A 13,916-nucleotide genomic window follows, 5' to 3' on the forward strand; every position below is an offset into this window, starting at 1 on the left:
GGTAACATGCTTAAACAAATTAGGGTAGGTAGGTCGGAATTTTTTTGTTTTGGGTTTTTTTTTTATTTACAGTAGGGAGACTTTTCGGAAATTATTTTTATGTGAGAAAATTAATACAAATAAGGGGATTATGCCTTTAGAGCATTACTAAGTTGATTTCTAACATTACTGATCATGTTTAAAGCATAGAAAGTGCAGTTTTGCAACTTTTTGTTAAATATTCTCCAAGGCCACAAAAACATTTAGGATCGGGCCAAAAAAACTAACAATTTTTTTACGCCTAATGCAATTTGTCAATAATAAAAGATCCTAGCTCAAGAAAAGCATACGAGAAAATTAGATGGATTTAATATATTTAATTTTCTAGACGTCTAGACTGTACAATTGCAAATCTGGCTTTAGGACTTATATTCATCAACTTACTCATAAAAATATTTAGGAAGCCGTTCTTGAACACAGATAGCACTTTCGAAGTTTGGGACATAAGTATCATGGTATGCTTTTATTCTACGTCAGAAGGGACGTATTTATGTTATGACGCCGGTCTCCGTCCGTCCGTTAGCAATTTCGTGCCTGAAAACCTTGATTTCGAAGAAACTAGACACAATTAATGTTCACCACATCGAGACGACGTGCAGAGCGCATGTTCTGGATGGCTCGCTTCAAGGCCAAGGTCACACTTATGGGTCAAAGGTCATATGACTTTTTTCGTGTCCACTGTTTAACTCTTGAACTGCTTAAAAGATTTTAAAGAAATTTGGCACAAATGTTCACCACATCAACACGACGTGCAGAGCGCATGTTTCGGATGGCTCGCTTCAAGGTCATGGTCGCACTTAGGGGTCAAGGTCATACCTGAACCCCTTGAAGGATTTCGAAGAATGATTTTTAGAGCATGTTGAGGGTTAAGGGTGATGTTTAGTTCGCTCTATTTGCCGATTGAGCTCCCCAGTGGTGTTTTTTGCCAAAAAAAAAAAAGCCACTGACCATCTACGTATTTGTTGTTGTCTCATTGTTTTATCATGCCTATGTAGCACAACATGGCTATTTCTCTTGGTACTTTTTCCTTTTTTTTGAAGGAAAGAAGACAACTATATTAGAGAAATCTTGTTGAAGAAAACACTTATCTGTACGTGTGTCAAATATATCAGAGACTTGTCTCTGGAAAAAATAACAAATAAATAATACAGAACTCACTCGTGTGAGATTTAACACTGAAATACAACTAGTTATAGTCAACATGGATATTCAACTGTCGTTTCCTGACAGAAATATGGTTTGATGATCGTCTTTTCACTCAGGTCCGGCGGGAATATCTTCACAGTAATTCAAGAATCTCGGAGGAATAAGCTAATGTATGTATATTGTTCTCCAACAGACACCCTTGTTTAACGATCTTGAATATAAATGACAGCTTTTTTCGCAAACTGTTATTTTAACATTCCTCTGGAATTTGTATGGAAATGTTTTACAACCAAAACTGTTGCCAGTTACTGTTTCTAATATGAGTAACACGAAATATGTAAATAAAGTCCATAGGCTTAGACCATTTGTAAGATGGGAAATTTCATTCTTTTTTTTTAAAATTTTACATGATTATTTCCAAAGAATGGTCTTGGTCTTAAAATACATGTTAGACTGTAGAGTATTAACAAGTAATGATAATAAACATATAGTTTTCATTTTATAATTACTAACATTTTTTAAAATTCGTTCCTGAATTGAATTGTATGCCGATCAAGTTCATTTAAGACAGTATTGTACCATCTAAGAGAGATATTATTCGCAGAATTATTCTAGAGAATTCAATCGTAAATTCGACCTAAGCATATAATAAATCTATATTACTGTTGCACTATATTGTATATGTTTGCTTTATTCTTTTTCATACATATTCATTGTATTTTATTTCTAGACTATATAAGACTCTTAAACTCTACTGCAAGTACCTCTCGATACTCGTGATCTAAATTAAGGAGTCTTCCTATCAGGCCGTTGCTGTAAAGTAAACAATAAGTACTTTATTCAAGGACAAACTTAAAAGAACTCTTTAATGAGTTTCGTTAGAACAGTTACAGCCTGTGAGGCATTAATTAGTCGGCCTAGATTTCCCTGATACATGTAAGAATCTTGGTGTAAAACTGAACATTCATCTCCTCTAATATAACTCATACTTGTACACCGCATTTCATACACCGCATTGTTAACAACTGTAACTACAAAAGAGTTTCTTTCCCTTCTGAACGGAACACATGCAAATGAGCGAAGATGCTGTATGATAATGTGCTATATAGTGAAAAAAGCCTACCAAAAATGCTTTACATTGTTATATATTTCTTTTATGTATTAGCATTTTAATAGCGTTATATATTTTATAAATATATGCAATGCGACTGCATACAGGTATTATTTTCGAACAGCGCATTTTTGTAACAAGTAATGAGACTTCTTTGTTTTCTTCATTTGTGCCGTGCCATGGGAAAACCAACATAGTGGGTATGCGACCAGAATGGATCCAGACCAGCCTGCGCATCCGCGCAGTCTGGTCAGGATCCATGCTGTTCGCTAACAGTTTCTCCAGTTCCAATAGGCTTTAAAAGCGAACAGCATGGAGCCTGACCAGACTGCGCGGATGCGCAGGCTAGTCTGGATCCATGCTGGTCGCATACCCACTATGTTGGTTTTCTCATGGCACGGCTCATTTGTTTTATTGCCACGAAGCCACATAATAAACGAAGATAAAGGATAAAAGGAAGGGTTTATGATTTCAGTTCAACAAGATGAACATGGGGTTGGTTTAAGCATATTTTCTCTTGAAGAGATAGACATAAGCACTTTTCACATAAAACTTCCTATTCACGCTTTAATCTAAAGACTCCCTACATCGCAAATCACTATATATTTTGCTTCATTAAAAATCGTTCCATTGTTGTGAAGTATCTGTAGACCTACGGTTAGTGTATTGGATTTACCAGTAGGCCGTAGCTAACAATAGTCTGAGATATAATGTGCAATATCGTAAATAAAGTATTCTGGTACAAAATGAACTAACATCAGGATTTTTATATTCGCTTTTATAGTAACAGGTTTGTTATTTTATAACTTCTGTTAGACATTATATTTTATCACTCTCTTGCAAGTGCATACATGTAGATTATACCACTGAATTTCAGAAAAATAGCATGATCTGACAAAGTATTGCTGTAAGTTGTTTAAAAAGTCAGACCTTTTATAACAGTCTTTCTTATTTCGTAAATACGAAATAATATTTGGTAAAACGTAAATTCATTTCGTAATTACGAAAAAATAGTTCAACTTGACTTAAACAGAAGCGCATGCGCAAAAAGCACTATTAAATATTTCAGTATCCAAGATGCAGATGATGAGATTTTTTTTACGTTAGGCAATCTTTTCAAGCATAGTGAACGAACTGGTAATTAAATGTCATTGATTAATTTCGAAACTTAAAGTAATTTAATCAAGTATTATAAGCGCAACAGATTGTACAAATAAGGCTGATCATTAAACAAATATTGCATACAGTGGTGTTCTTAGGGAACATATTATAACAACAGGATTACATAGGATTACTAACGGCCTAGTAAATTGAACAAGGTAACGATTTGATGATTGCAGTAAACTGTACCATTTTCTTGTTTCACATAGTGCAAGCAGCAAGTTTTCGATAGTATAAAGTATGAATTCCAATTTTCGATACCAGAAACTGTACTTTGGATGGGTACATCATTCGAGATTCTGGTTGTTGAAGAGTTGTTCAATGTATTGTATACTTTAAGATTTATACTAAAAGCGCCACTTTGTGCAGTTCTTTATATCATATATTTATAACAAGAATATGATATGATCTGGTATCGATCTTATCTGATAGAAAATTCAACATTTACAAAGTGGTTCAAGAGCAGACATTGCAAACTGTCTGTCTCATTCTATTTTGATAGACATCTAAAACATATGATAATGTTTGATATACTATTATGACACCGCAGCCGTGACACTGTGCAGTAACTAATGACACTAATCTCTTTCACGGTTGATATACACTCTACACTACAAGCATGCGACGAAAGAGTATTTAATATGACGTTTTTTTACGGTTATTAGCTCAAAACGGCTATAAGGTTAGATATTATACGCTTAAGAGCATGTTTACTAATATATTAAATAATGCAAACGCCTTTCTTTACAACATTTATTGCATTAATGAAGATTATTTCAGAAAAATGATTACATGTATTGTTCAGCTATTTTATCATTTTAACGAGATAGAAAATATAAAAATAAGGACAAAAGTGCGACAGGAAAAGCCTCATACAAGGATGTGAGCGTTGACGTTTCTTTTATTTCTGAGTGTAATTAGATTTACTTTCAGCCGAAAATTAAGGTAATTTAAGCCATGATATTTTGATATTATCTTGCTTTTAACAACTGGTTGAAATTTTAGATCAAGTTTGTGTGAGGAAAAAGTATTGTAGTGGGTTAAACATCTGTGAGTCATTGGGTATTTCATTCAGCTTTATATACTTAATACTTAAAACAATGTTTATTTTATGTCTTATAATTTGAACAAGCATGTTTTTGTAATTACTTCAAAAGCAGACACTTCTAATTTTCAAGTGTTGATTTTCTTAAATTGTTACATGTGTGTTTTGTATTGATGTGCGCAAGCTTTTTATATTGATTTACACAGCTGGTGTTACAACTCGGCGTTGTTTCGTAAAACATTATAGAACCAATATATAAATACATTTACTAGTATACACTTCTTTTGGATTATTTTTCTATATTGATGTAAGTGTTTCTTTGCAAATTATGTTTAACGTTTTATTAGTATACATAAAATACATTTTTCATTGATCATTAATTCGGTATTAGCTGGCGAACAAGTAAATTTGATTCTCTTGCAAGATTTGCTTTACTAAATCTAATTTTGAAACTATGCGAAACTTCATTTTTGTAATACTAAAATATGATGAAATATGAATTCATACAGCAAAATATTTAGAATGGCAAAATAACAAACCAGACATTTAAATCATGCTGCGAGGTTATATAAATGCTACTTAAGGGATTCTTAATCCGATTTCTCCGCTTAAGATGTTGATGTTAACCTATATATAGATAATAATCATGTGTCTAGACAAAGAGGGAGAAAGGTTTTTTTTTTTTTTTTAAATGACGCTTAATAAAACAGCGGCGGTATACAGTTATGAAAATGTATGTTTGACTTATAGATAATTGTGTTTTATATAATCTGAATGAATCAGCTTCGTCAGTTTTCCTGGTCGTAATTCAAATGATTTGAAAAATCAGTATATTAATTTTAAGTAAGACATTTTTAATAATTTATCTAATATCAACTATACGTTTCTAGTATTACAATTTGTTTTACACACATGTATATAACAGAACCACAGGCAGCTGAATACTAGAGCCTCCGTCGCACGAAGATACGAATTTAGTGAAATATGTTTCTTCATTTCAATGAAGGATTACACATTTCTTTGTTACAGTAGTAATAGCAAGTCTTCGTTTTCATGCATAGTAATAATGATAATTCATAATGAGACGGATTTTTACTGCTACTGCTTTTCATATATTAACTTCCATTGAAGTTGTTTCACACTATTTGAGCCTGTTCTTGTCTCTTTGAGAAAAAAAATACCGAGGGATAAACTATTGTAACTGTATATAGATAAAGAACAGGATACAATAGTTCTGCGCTCAACCAACAATACGTAGTGAAGTTGAATCCGTTAGAAATGTCTTCATAATTGAAAAACCTGATATATGCTGTTGAAAATACCGTTTTACATGTCCACAAATAAAGCCTACAAAGTTGGCTATTACATTATGATTGCATTGAAGTGCCGTGAGAATGAAATTGTTGTTCTCGTGCTATTACTGAAAGTTTTATACATAATCGTTAAGATGTCCATTTTCTTTAGTGTTTTGAATGGTCTGTCATATTTTTCTCTTCAAGAAATAACCGGTGTGGTGCTGAGATATAGATTATTGTCATAAGCTTAATTTGCGTAACACGTGCTCTTCGCGGCGATTCTAACATTGTTGAGTTATTACTCTGTTAGTAAATACCTGCACTCTTGTCATACCGCTCTCAGCTGGTGCTGATTTGTGGTAATTGCCAACAATAAATAACCTAAATAGCAGGTATATCATTTTATATAGCTCAAAGTTGTCATTGTAAAACTACATTTCGAGAAATTATATGCTTCTCTACACATTAAAACACACCATTATGTTTTGGTCACATTAATGATTGTACTATTTTTAATGATGAATTAAAACCTTGAAAAACAAACCAATTTTCAGGAAGCCAGTTTGATGGCTAATTTGATACCGGTACCCTGAATAGGAATTGGGGCAATTGCTATTAACCACTTAGCCAGGGAAATCTTCCTGTACTTGAATATCACCACGAATGCGTTACGAGATAGATTTCGGTAAATCATTAACAAATGCAATTTAAATTTTCAGAAATGTCTAAATGGTTGTGCAAAATCTCAAAAAGTGAAATATTGTAACGCAATTCTTTACTATTTGTTTTCAATTATCAACCATTTTCATCCGTATCCTGTAAAAAAAGCTGCGTAATTGTCGTTTTCCTTCAAAGGAACATTGCAACACTTTGTGACCATAACGTGTAATTTTACATTAATTTTATATCAATGTATTTGATATTTAGTTAGTGCATGTACAATCATAAAAAAAACCTTACCGTTCACTGACATGATGGCTATTTGACTGAAGTATAGGAATATTTGTTTATTTATTTATTTGGGTTTTACGGCGCACCAACACAGTATAGGTTATCCATGTATGGCGCCAAACAGGACCACAAATTTTGGTTCCACATCTCAAAACGTATAGGGATAAATTGCATTAATTCTTTGCAGGTATTTTTATGCCCCCGAAGGGAGGCATATAGTTTTTGAACCGTCTGTCTGTCGGTCTGTCGGTCTGTCAGTCTGTCGGTCTGTCCGCATTTTTCGTGTCCGGTCCATATCTTTGTCATCGATGGATGGATTTTCAAATAACTTGGCATGAATGTGTACCACAGTAAGACGACGTGTCGCGCGCAAGACCCAGGTCTGTAGCTCAAAGGTCAAGGTCACACTTAGACATTAAAGGTTATTGCATTGATGGGCGTGTCCGGTCCATATCTTTGTCATCAATGGATGGATTTTCAAATAACTTGGCATGAATGTGTACCACAGTAAGATGATGTGTCGCGTGCAAGACCCAGGTCCGTAGCTCAAAGGTCAAGGTCACACTTAGACATTAAGGGATAGTGCATTGATGGGCGTGTCCGGTCCATATCTTTGTCATCGATGGATGGATTTTCAAATAACTTGGCATGAATGTGTACCACAGTAAGACGATGTGTCGCGCGCAAGACCCAGGTCCGTATCTCAAAGGTCAAGGTCACACTTAGACATTAAGGGATAGTGCATTGATGGGCGTGTCCGGTCCATATCTTTGTCATCGATGGATGGATTTTCAAATAACTTGGCATGAATGTGTACCACAGTAAGACGACATGTCATGCGCAAGACCCAGGTCCGTAGCTCAAAGGTCAAGGTCACACTTAGATGTTAAAGGTCTTTTTTCATGATAGTGCATTGATTGGCGTCTCCGGTCCATATCTTTGTCATTCATGCATGGATTTTAAAATAACTACGCATAAATGTGTGACACAGTAAGACGACGTGTCGCGCGCAAGACCCAGCTCTGTAGGTCAAAGGTCCTAAACTCGAACAACGGCCATAACTATTCATTTAAAGTGCCATCGGGGGCATGTGTCATCCTATGGAGACAGCTCTTGTTTTGTAAATACTAGATATATCTTTCAACGTTGGCTATACATTGTATCAATTCAGAAGGAGTATTTAGTTAGATAAGAATGTACTTTGATAAGAAGGAGAACGATAGTGTGCACTGGCCCTAGTAACCTCTACTAGGCATTTCATTGTTTTACGTACAGGTTTTTGGAATATAAGTAAAAAATGTGAAGCAAATTCCTGTGGATTTAATATTCAGAGGTAAGGTATAGTTGAACTTTATCAATTTAAGGAATTAGCAAAGGTATTCCTGTAAGAAGAGCATGGAATACTTCAAAAATGTGTCGACTTTCCACATTTATAGATTTACAAACATTACACCTTTACTAAGACATTTATTAAAAGCTTTAATGACTTGAATAAATAGTAAGAGGTTACTGAGAGAGAATGCATCACATGTCAGTGATGCTATACCTACACTTCTGGAATGATGTGCAATCATTCACCTTACACCCAGGTGATCTGACATTTTAAATCTGATTTAAATTTCAAATTTCTCCAAATTGTAGAAATGTCTGATAACGTGCACGTAATGTATATGAACTCGTAATTAAATACCAGAGGAGAAGATAGTTTCATGACACACAGATGTTTAGTTTATCAACACTAACGTGTGAACTAAAATGCATTTTATCACACGTAGCTGTTAAGAGGATGTTTAGTTTATCAACGCAAACATGTGAGTTTGAAATGTAGTCATTTGAGGATGTGTTGGATGCAATTTTAAATATTAGTGCTACTCTTTGTATATCTGCCGTAAAATGTCCCCATAAGCCCATAAACGTTTATTGTACGGTAACTTCAAACGGAAAACATAATTGCATATGTCGCCTTCTAAATGCTTCAAATTGTCCCACTGGCTTTTTATTAGCAATTTGCTTAATATTCAAGTATTAACTGCACTCGTATCTTGGCACGTTCAGAAATGAATTCATTATCTTTTTAACACGTTATTCACCATTCTGGACCATTCTAAATAGTTTCATTGATGGCTTCTGAAGTTAGCATTTGATACATCTGATCGAGTAAAGTATGTTATCTTCTGACTTTTAACGAATAAAGGATGAGCAATATGCATAAAGTATCGTATTTTATCATTTTGTTTCTTTTGATCGAATTCTATTATTTCAAATTCCACTCACAAAGTTAACTTTCGTGATTTATTGTACATTCTGTAATATTTGCAATGTTTTCATTTCTGCTAATATTCATAAGCAGTGCAACAATATCTACTGGCATAATGCAAATATTTCCCTATCTACAGTCACTATACGCTACGTTTTTTAATGATGTAAGAGGACTTAAAACCATCAAATGAATATGTTTGTTAAGGAACACTGTGGTGCTTCAACTTGTAACAGTCATATGATTTACTATTGATTCAGAAGCAGTATAACGCGCTGATATCATTTACTACTAATTCAGAAGTATATCATTTACTACTGATTCAGAAGCAGTGTAATGCTCTGATATCATTTACTACTCATTCAGAAGTATATCATTTACTACTGATTCAGAAGCAGTATAATGCTCTGATATCATTTACTACTGATTCAGAAGTATATCATTTACTACTGATTCAGAAGCAGTATAATGCTCTGATATCATTTACTACTGATTCAGAAGTATATCATTTACTACTGATTCAGAAGCAGTATAATGCTCTGATAGCATTTACTACTAATTCAGAAGCAGTATAACGCTCTGATATCATTTACTACTGATTCAGAAGCTGTATAAGCTCTGATATCATTTACTAATGATTCAGAAGCAGTATAACGCACTGATATCATTTACTACTGATTCAGAAGCTGTATAATGCTTTGATATCATTTACTACTAATTCAGAAGCAGTATAACGCTCTGATATCATTTACTACTGATTCAGAAGCTGTATAATGCTCTGATATCATTTACTAATGATTCAGAAGCAGTATAACGCTCTGATATCATTTACTACTTATTCAGAAGTAGTATAACGCTCCGTGTACTATTAGAAATGAACATGCAATTATTGTAAAAATAATGGTTTAAACAGTATTTTATATACACAAAATGCATGACTTTTGTACATTGATAGAATAGAAAATAAGCTCATAGAACGTAATATATAAATTCTTCTCCAGTAAAGTTATTCTTCCACTTCACTGTATTGGTCCTATATCAGACAAAGTATGCTTTAGCTCAAAATTAATCGAACCGTAATTCCTTTTTATTTGTCGTGAAATGAATACAGGTTGTCGCCATAGGGTAGTAACACACATGAATGGATCTGCGATATTAGACTGAAATTTTACCAGTATTCACATATTCATTTTATTCTGCAAGATTAACTCAAATAAATACAGTTTATTATTTCGCTGTGTTTTTCCCACTCTTTGTATAGTCAGTATCCTGCCCCTCTTACATCTATGCCACTCATGGTTATTGGTTTTCTGTCAGTGTTCTATTTATTTCCCAGTATTCTGATTGTTTCTCATAAAAAGTATCTAGAATACAATCAATCACGGAAAGATCTTTGAATCTCTTCGCTATTTTCCTCATTTGTTTTATATAAATACATGTCGACAAATGATATATTTTAAATAGCGTTCCATAGGATTTCAAATACGGCAGTTCGAGTACCGTACAAAATGTAGACCATTCCCTTGAGTAATATAGCAAGAAGCAATATGTGTAAAGTAATAAAAATATTTTCAGAACTTTTGATATTTTTTCTCTAACATGTGTCACTCTTAATTTAAGACTTCGTCACAATACCGAAATACATGTCTATTTCATTCTGGTCTCAGGGCAATGATTGTCGTGTCAGTCAAGCAAGAGGGAATATCCAGAAATATTTCTGAAATAATATGAAATCCTCCGGAATATTCAGAAGTGCTGATCCTGTTGACAGAGGAACAACTGACAGATATGTGTACATTTGACGCATCAGGTTGATCTTGTGACTATCCGAGTGTCACTGGGTCGCTATCGATAGCGAATCGGTGCGTTTTATTATTTCGTTTATTTTATTCTCTGTGTGTGAATTATGCAGTACTCGTATATTATTTATGCACATCAATAATGCAGTCTAAGGCAAGTTGCTTTATAAGTCTTCATCTCTTGCATGACTTGACAAATGCATATACTTTCTTGATCATTTAATCGGTACGCACCAGAGACAATACAAGCCTCTATTATAAAAGAATTTAATTAAAGGTCTCCTGGATTGTTGTTTCTATGGTGTTGAAAAAAATGTTGTTGGCCTTGCATTGTTGCAGATAGTGACAAGACAACAACAATTCAAAAGCTGCAGTAAAATACCACATACTGATATACATCTGTTGGTTTTCTACCGCTCTTGTTGTTCGAATACTTCCGGGAGACTGTTGATTTATTCATGATCCACGGCTTTAAAGGTTTTGCTTTGGATATTTCGAAGAAATAATTACACTATACAGACTGTATTTAATCATTGGTTACATTTACAAGCAGTTTAACACATCATTTAAGTGTAACTGGCTTGGAACATGATCATTTGCTTTTTATATGGCCGAGGAGATAGCTTTTGTAATGATTTAGAATCAGACTCAGTATAAATTCATTGATATTTGGGAGCTTTGAAAACAAAATTATTACTTAGTAACATTGCTTTAATAAAGTAGTATGCTACAGATCCTGCCTTGTGCTAAGTAGGTCATTCATTGCTTACCTATTCATACAGGGATTAATCGTCTTTTAAAATCATTGTTTTCGTTTCTTTGTGCTTCAGTAATAATTGGTAAATGCTCGTAAGATTTTAATTCTAAACTAGGAATAGTAATTATAGATCTGAGGTGTTAAAATGTATTATTACACGCTACAGCACTTAACTAATTTTAATGTCAGCCTACACACTAAACCTCTAATTTTCATTGAGTTTATCAGGAGGATATCATGTATGTAGAGCCTCTAAAATAGTTTGCAGGACATGTTCACTACTGTATTGTATTCTCTCTTGATCGCATCTAAATAACAATAGGCCGCCGTGTCTCATAATAACCTAGGATCTGTGTTTTCTATCATCATCATTACTATAATGGAATTAAATGTGTAGGACTGGGATATATTTCAGCGTAGAAAGCATAATATTACCAAATTCGGAGATATCTGTATGATTGGGCTAAATATACTTGTGGTTATCGTTTGCTACTCTGTTTAAAATACATGTATATTTTATGACTCTTGACTTTGTCGGCAACTGGTCAAAATGGAGGTAAGAACTGATATCCCTGTAAACAACCTACCAAATTTCCATGTATTTAATGATTTTTTGTTAATATTTTTGATGTAAAATAGTTTAATATATAACATAAATGTCACAATTTAGAAGATTTTTTTATATATTTTAAGGATTTGTATCCACCTCGATATTTGCTGTTCTAGAGAACTTTCAGTGTTAGTAACTTGAAATGAAAAGCCACTGGATTTTAGTTAGTATCTATTAAAAAAAACGCGTATATTCTGCACAATATGAAGAATGTTTATCAGCGACTTTGTCACAAAGGGACTATATGTTTGCAAAGTTTAACCTCTTGAACTACTGTCTGAATATAATCAATTATAGCTCTCTGAAGTCTTTAAATCATGATGGACGTGGCTCTTTACGTAATGCCGGATTTATCTTCTTTCTTTATTTTTCAATGTTTAAAGTGGTAATTTCATGATAAATGGAGATGTGGTATCTTTCAAAAATGCGTATGTGAATTACAAAGCTATGTTTCTGAATCCTAGCTGAAGTAATTTTAATTCTCCCTGAAACGCTTTGATACTGTGTTTGTGAACTGTCCATTTAATGATTAATTTGAAAGCTAAGCCAAACGACATATGTACAACAGAGTGTGCAAATAAGGCTGATAACTGAACAAATATTGCATACGGTGGCCTTATTAGAGGGCATTTATAGCAGCTGGATTACACAGGATTACCAAAGGCTCAGGAAATTAAAACTAATGCTGAGCAGTCAGGGTTCAGTTGCACTTTCTTGCATGCATTAAACGAACATAACTGTACAAAAATCACAGGCTTGATATAACATTGCCCAGCAAACATCTTGCTGCACTAATTATTTCAAATTTGTAGTTTCATGTTTAATCTATTCGTTCGTTTTGACGTTCTACGGTCATTTGATCATTTAAATATAAAGGCAGATAAAATATGAGCAATTATTTACATCATGGAGGTAATGTAAAACAATGTCGATCTTTTTCTTCATAAACTTTATCGAAATTTTGCGTCAAAGAGGAATATTTTCGTGCAAAATATCAAATGTGCACAATGCAAATATTCTTACAATAGAGTAATAATACTTTTCCTATTGTTAACAGAAATTTGCTAGTTGGATTGCATAAAAACCGCTTACTATAATATTTTATTTGTTCGGATGTATGAAATAAAATTTACTTTAAATTAAGAATTAAGGTAATTTAAGCCATGACATTTGATTTTATCTTGAATTAACAATTTGTTGACATTTTAGATAAAATTTACTTGAGAAAATGTATTGGCATTTTGAATATGGGTTAACAGATATAGTGGTTTTAATTCATTGGCTATTTTCCTCAGCTCATTTAACATTGTTTATTTGATATCTTATAAATTGTACGAGTATTATTTTCATAATCAAATACTAAAGACTTTTCAAATGTTTTCCTTACTTTAGATTGCTACATGCTTATTTGCTATAGATTGGAATGTCTTTTCATTGACAAGCTTTTTTTAAAATAATGATTTACACAGTTGGTGTTACATCTAAATGTTTAATTACATACAAACAATTGCGTGTCTAGTGAATGTAAAAGAAGAATAGTGCAAAATTATAGGTATGATTTTATATTGTTATAATAGAGATCTATAAATATTCTTTTTATATATTTCTTATATTCTTCCTCGCACAGGCTAAATGTACAATACCTTAATAGAACAGGCATGCATTTTTATAATATAAGAACGGGTTGTGTATTTGTATTTCTAAGTTTTCCAATTAATTATCGTAGAAAAGTTCCAAGAGAGCTT

At 33.2% G+C, this 13,916-nt stretch overlaps 1 protein-coding gene across 12 annotated transcripts in view; it reads left to right on the plus strand.

The window, feature by feature from the left end:
* The window catches only part of LOC123541046 (uncharacterized), a 330,808-nt gene that overhangs the window by 258,935 nt on the left and 57,957 nt on the right, over positions 1–13,916 (plus strand). The window contains exon 1 of one of the 12 annotated variants that reach the window (XM_045326443.2): positions 2,997–3,086. The exons of the other annotated variants lie outside the window; for them this stretch is intronic. The gene's annotated coding sequence lies outside the window, so the exon portion shown is untranslated. Of the gene's footprint in view, positions 1–2,996; positions 3,087–13,916 lie in introns of those variants that run through there. 12 annotated transcript variants of the gene reach the window in all.

Source organism: Mercenaria mercenaria, chromosome 1, assembly GCF_021730395.1.
Source record: "Mercenaria mercenaria strain notata chromosome 1, MADL_Memer_1, whole genome shotgun sequence".
NCBI classification, from domain to species: Eukaryota; Metazoa; Mollusca; class Bivalvia; order Venerida; family Veneridae; genus Mercenaria; species Mercenaria mercenaria.